This window comes from Artibeus jamaicensis, unplaced genomic scaffold (genome assembly GCF_021234435.1).
Source record: "Artibeus jamaicensis isolate MK-2021 breed Jamaican fruit bat unplaced genomic scaffold, CSHL_Jam_final contig_415, whole genome shotgun sequence".
Taxonomy (NCBI): domain Eukaryota; kingdom Metazoa; phylum Chordata; class Mammalia; order Chiroptera; family Phyllostomidae; genus Artibeus; species Artibeus jamaicensis.
In genome coordinates, this window is record NW_026521823.1 from 41,588,298 (window position 1) to 41,594,297 (window position 6,000).

Genomic DNA, 6,000 nt, shown 5'->3' on the forward strand with positions numbered 1-6,000 from the left:
GGGTTGGGTGTGTGTCTCCTGTCCCCGCCCCGCCCCCACCATCCAGGACAACCACCAGCCTCCAGTACAATGGGGTGGGCGGTGGTAGGCAAGCAGAGGTGGCTCAGGGGAGACCCGCCCAGGGACGGACGTCCCGGGCAGTGGGTGTCCGGGGGACAAGCTAAGCAGGGGGCAAGAGGTTCTTTCTGTCTCAGGCTGCCCGAAGCCTCTGACAGATGACGTGGAGGCCACTGGGGGAGGGAAAGCCTCCGCGTTCCGGGTGGGCGTGGGGGAGGGAACGAAGCGGGGACGGGCTTTGCACTGGGTCTCTCCGGCCACCCAGCCCCACGCTGGGGAGACAAAAGGGTCTTTGCGCGCCAGGCTCTGGCCCAGCTCCCCTGGGGGAGCCTTTAGGGGGTCCTGGCTGCCCCATCGGGAGAATGGAAGCTACGTCTCCACTCTTACCCATTCTTTCCCCACTCCCGCAGCCGCGACCGCGGGCTGAGTTTCTTCCCCTTCTCAGCCCAGACCCGCAAGGGTCATCGCCCCCAGACCCCGGACCCCGGCCATCCGAGCAAGGCACCACGCGGTGGAGAGAGTATGGACCTTAGTCCCTCCCCGCGTGCCTCCCGTGACGTGAAAGGACGCGCAAAAATTCCCAAATCACCCTCCACCCCTTCCCCGCGGCCGACATCCTCGGGGCCTTGGCGACTTACCGCGGGGGCCGGGGGTGTCGCAGGACGCGGCCTCCGCCGGGCCTGGAGAGCCGCGCGCTCAGCACCACGGCCAGCTCCCAGCGCCGCGCGTCCCCGCCGGGGCGCGGGTGGGGGACCGAGGGCCCGCGTCCGCGCGCCGCCGCGAGTTCGGTTGCGCGGCCCGACCGCGGGCGGACTGGGGAGGACGCCCCGCGGGAGGGTGACGGGGCGCGGCGGGCACCAGCGGCGAGCGCACCGGTGGGAGAGGTGACGCTCCCGAGGCCACAGCCTGGATGCGCCGCCGCCGCCCTGGCCCCACAGGGTCTCGCTTTGTTCGTGTTTCTCCGCGTCCCTGTCTCCGCGTGTCTCTGCCTCCCGCGGGGATGTGGCGCCGCGTCCCGCGCCCGGCAGGGGCAGCGGCGCGGTGGTCTCTGGTCGCCCCCCGCCCTTGTCCGCGCGCCGCGGCCCCAGCTCCTCGCCGCGCATAGGCGCAGATGCCCGAATCCCGCAGCCCCGAGCCCGGGCAGGGTGAACCCCAACCCTCGGAAGGGCGCGGTCCCAGGGGACCTGGTCTCGAGTCTTACCCGGGATTCGGAGACGAGGAGCAGGCCGCTCTCGGGAGGCAGGGCAGTCTTCCAGAACCTTCTTTACGGAGCGCCCCTCTTGGACCCGGCGGTAGCACTAATGGGGACGAGGGAGGCGCGTCCCCTACAGGTGCTCCCCGAGCGGGGTCTGCGGGCGCGGCGGCCTGCCGCAGTCTCGGGGGAGGAGCAGAGGCGGTGCGCGGACTTGCTCCCCCGGAGCTGAGGACCCAGGGTCTGCGCGCTGGGGGGCGGCCGCAGCGCAGGGACTCGGTGACTGACGACGGCTCGCGAGCAACGCCCGCCTGAGCGGGGAGGCGGCGACCCCACGGAGAGCGGTAAGTGGGGCGCGGAGGGGCCGGTCCCACGCGGCAGAGACGAAGGAGGGAGGTGTCACCCAGTCCTGGCTCGGGCGGAGGGGGGCCCCCCGCACAGGTGCAGGTTCCTGCGAATGACAAAGGCCACGCCTTTCCTTGAACCCTGGGGCCTCCCCCTCCCCCCGTGCCCCTCTCACAACAATTAATTAGTGAGTAATTTAACATTAAAAAAACTTAGACACAGAAGGCGTCCACCTTGGTTTGGACCGTTAACCCACGCGCCGTGTTTGTAACCTGCGGTCCTAGGCGGCTGTGCCGCAGGCCCCGCCTCCAGCAAGCACTGTCCAGCCTCTGCGTGAGCCCCCCTTCCCGCGTTTCCTGCAGTTGAGCTCTTTCTGTCCCCCGTTTAGGCCGCGGGTCTGAACGTGTTTCTGCGGATCAGGTGGACCTACCAGACTCCCAGCCTTGGCAGGGGGCCGTGTGGAGTAGGTGTGTGTGTGGGGGGGGGGCCCGGAGCTCAGGCTCCCTGATCCCTGGAACCGGGTGCCGCAGGAGCACCCCTCCTGTGGGGGAGGTGAGCCCTCCCGTTGTAACTCAGTCCAGGTTGCTGTTGACCCAAATGCGCATGAGGATCGACCCCCGGCACAGAGTCCAAGCTGCCAGTGGGTGCTGACCACCCAAAGGATGTCCACCCAGCAGTGTCCACTGCCTTCGGAGAGCTCCTTGCGAAGCTCATGGGGTCCTGCTCTGATGTGGCCGGAAGCCCCTGCCAGGTGTGTTGGGTCTGAACCGTCCTGAGAGGGACTCCGGTGCAGAGCCATGTCAGACTCTGCCCATGGCTGGCCCTGGGCTACCTGTTTGGAGACACAGCGGGATCCGCAGTGTGTGGCGACCTCTCCTAGTGTGTGTGGAGTGGCTGAGGTGCACACCAGGGCCGGCCCCCACCCGCACCGAGCCTGGGGACCCGCCCCGCGCGACCAGGGATCGGCTTCGCCTGCCTCTCTGCCTGCGGGCTTCACCGCAGGCCCAGTTAATGGAGGAGCCTCTGTGGCCGGAGGGTTTCCGGAGGAAGGCTCTTGGTGAGTCAGCCGGCGGGCAGAGGTTGTGTTCGCCAGGCCAATAGAGTTTCGGATTTGTGGCCCTCTCGGGGTCTGAGGCCACTCGGCAGAAGTCTCAGGGATCACCAAGGCCAGCTGCCACCCGCCCAAAATCTGAAGACCTTTGTGGTATGACGAGGTCACGGTGAGGCCAGCAGAGGTCATCAGGCCCAAGCAGACCAAGGTCTGGCCTGGTGAAGGGAGGGCTCCACACAGGAGCAAGTGGGCACGTGAGGGAAACATGGGCCCCCCCACCCCCGCAGAGCCACACAGCCGGTCTCTCCAGCCTCCTCCGAGCCGCCCTCCCTCCACTGAGCCCCAGGCGAGCGGCTGCCCTTTCCCAGGCTCCTGCGGAAGCCTGTCTCTCTCGGCAGACAGAATCCCCGCTGGTTTCCACAGCAGATGTGACTTGGGCGCCTCTTCCCGGCTCCGGCGCTCTGGGCTGGAAAGCTCTGCGTGGAGTTAAAACCCCGAGCTGCTCAGGGGGACCCTTGCAGCTGAGCTATCCCTCCAAATTCTCAGTCGCCCTGTGGGAAGCCAGTCTGGCCCTTTTCACCTCTCCGCCCCTCCCACCAGTCTGCACGTGGCCGCTTCTGTGAATCTTTGGGGGCGTCTGTTCAGCCAGTCTCTGACTGGCTGTTCAGGGCGATGGTTCTGTGTTTTAGCTGTGATTCCAGTTGGGTCCTGGGAGGAGGTGAGTGTAGCTCCCACCTGCTCCGCCGCCCTCTGGCATTCCCCCAGGGGGCAGAGAATTTCACCCCCAGGCCTGGAGACCGAACCCCGTTTGCCCAGAAAGATATAAAAACTGATTGTCAGGCTGTGGGGCAAAGGTGTCATGGCCACCCTAACGGGAAGGCATATTCAAACCCGAAGGTGAAGGAGGCCGCTTCACAGGACGTAACAGAATTTGGCATAAGTAACAAACGGGAAGAGTGGACCGGAGTGGAGAGACGGCCCAGCAGTTCCGCTCCAATTGTTCTTCACGCCCAGAGCCCATCACAGACCTTCTTTCAGACCATAACTCGGGTGTCAGTGACGGACAAGACACAGGGACACAGAGGGCAGCAGCGGCGGGGCTGTCCTCGGGGTGGTCGGTCCTCTGATAGGTGATTGCTTGTACCTGACCCTGTCACCAGCGCGACACTTGGCTGAGTGGCCGTGCCATTCTGGCTGTGGCCAACAGGAGTGTGCATGGCGGCTCTGCAAGGAGCACAGGCCGTGGACGACGGGAAGGCTTGCTCAGGACAGTGAGGTTGGTCCAAGGTCACAGCATCGACCTTGAAATGAAGCCTGGGGCCCGGAGACAATGGGTTCGGTTCGCACACCCGTCTGTACACTCATGAACCAGTGACCCCTTCGGCTTTCCAGCCCCTTTGTTGTTACTGTGATTAGTCTTCACCTTCACTGTAGGATGTGTTTACTGCTTTTAAAGAGAGAGGAAGGGAGAGAGAGACGTCAGTGTGAGAGAAAAACATAGATTGATTGCCTCTCGTACACACCCTGACCAGGAATCGAACGCACAACCTTTTGGTGTATGAGACAAGGCTCCGACCAACTGAGCCACCTGGTCGGGGCCTCCAGCCCCCATTTTTAAACAGAAATGTCTGTGACCGCCCCCCCCCCACCCGTCCCACCATGGTGTGCTGGGAGCGCTGGGTTTCACAGGGCCACAGATGGGAAAGACCTGCGCTTCAGAGTGGCATCTCACGGGTTACAGCAGGAACCTGACCCTCACCGGGGAAGAGGCCTTGGTCTTGGAGGCGATGAGATCATGACATTTAACTTTAAACGATGGTGTTGGTTCACAAAGCAGCCCCTGTCTGTGAAGGGCAGGAAAGAGGCAGACCACTCGGACTGGGAGTTGGCGCATTTCATAAACACGGGAACTTCCTTGGCAACCACAAGACACAGGCCTACCTGCCGGGGTCTCCACAGAGGCCCTTTCTCTGTCATGCCTGCACAGTCTGGGCAACTGCCACTGTGGGCAGGGGGAGGAGGGTGCACCCAGCAAGGACAGGGGAGGGGTGAGGGCCCCAGAGTGCAGGAGTCCAGCTCAGGTCAACCAGGGTCATGTCCTACCGACAGCCTCCACCACCAAATCAGCTTTCAGATTTCCCGTCAGTGGGAGGGGCCTCGGGAGCCAGAGCGAGGGATCCCACTTGGGGAAGGACAGCCGTTCTTCCAGGGCCAGGGGCCACGCTTTCCCCTGCCCTGGCCCTGGGTGATTGGCGGCTGGGCGGCCTGGGCTTGCGGGGAGAGGGGGCGCCGCACCGGTGAGCTCCAGGAAGAGGAGTTCCCTTGGTGGGCCGGACCTAATTGTAGGAGGGGGTGCAGACCCGTGCATCAGATCTTGAAAACAAATTGACAATATTTGGTGATGTTATATAAGCAACTGACCTCTGACCACCGGAATCTATTCCTGGGCGTCGGCCCCAGGCTCCCCGATGGTCGTCAAACTGGGGACCCTCCGTGCCTTGGCTTCCCTCTCAGTCTGGGGGTTCCCAGAGCAGGCTGCCTTCTTGGGCCTGCTCAGCACCCCCCGCGGCCGCCCGCGCGCGCAGGGCCGCCCCCGGCCCCCAGGAGGCGGTTTCCCAGACGCCGCCGCGTGGGCTCCCGGCCATGGCCAGCGCAGTGGTGGGGGGCGCAGGCCCAAGCCGACGGGCGGCCCTGGCCCTGGCCATGGCCCTGCTCTGGCTGTGGCCGCCGCTGCGAGCCCAGCCCAGAGGCACCACCGCGGGCACCGGAGACATCGCGGACGGTGAGCGGGCAGCCCGCGCGTCCTCGCCCCACCCTTGGCCACGGCCCGGGACACCTCTTCTGGCCGGGGTGGGCTTCGGGGTCCTCAGGCTTGTGGGGAGCGTGGGCGGCGGGCTGGGAGGGCGGGGAGACCAGGTGCCGCTGCTCCCGGGGCCCTTTCCCACCGGATGTCGGCCTCCGCGGCCGGGGCGGGGTCCCAGGCCCGCCCACCACACCCGGCTCGGTTCCAGACCCAGAGGCGCTGCTTCCGGAGCGGGACTGCTGAGCAGAGTGTGTGGCACCAGCCCTCGGGCTGCCTAGATCCCCGGGCTGAGGGGCCCCCACTTCTCCCGGAGCACACAGCACCTCTCCCCCGGGGTCTCCATCTCCGGGACCCCAAACCAGGGCATTGGTCAGAGAAGCAGATCCGGGAAGACCCGAGGCAGCGGCAGGGCCCAGCCTGGACCTGGCTGCCAGCCGGTCTGTCCGTCCCCTCCCCCTCCCCCAGACCCACAGGCTGCGTCCTCACCGTCCTCACCACTGCGTCTCCAGTGAGGCCAGGTGCCCCTTGTCACAGGGGCCATGTCACTTCACC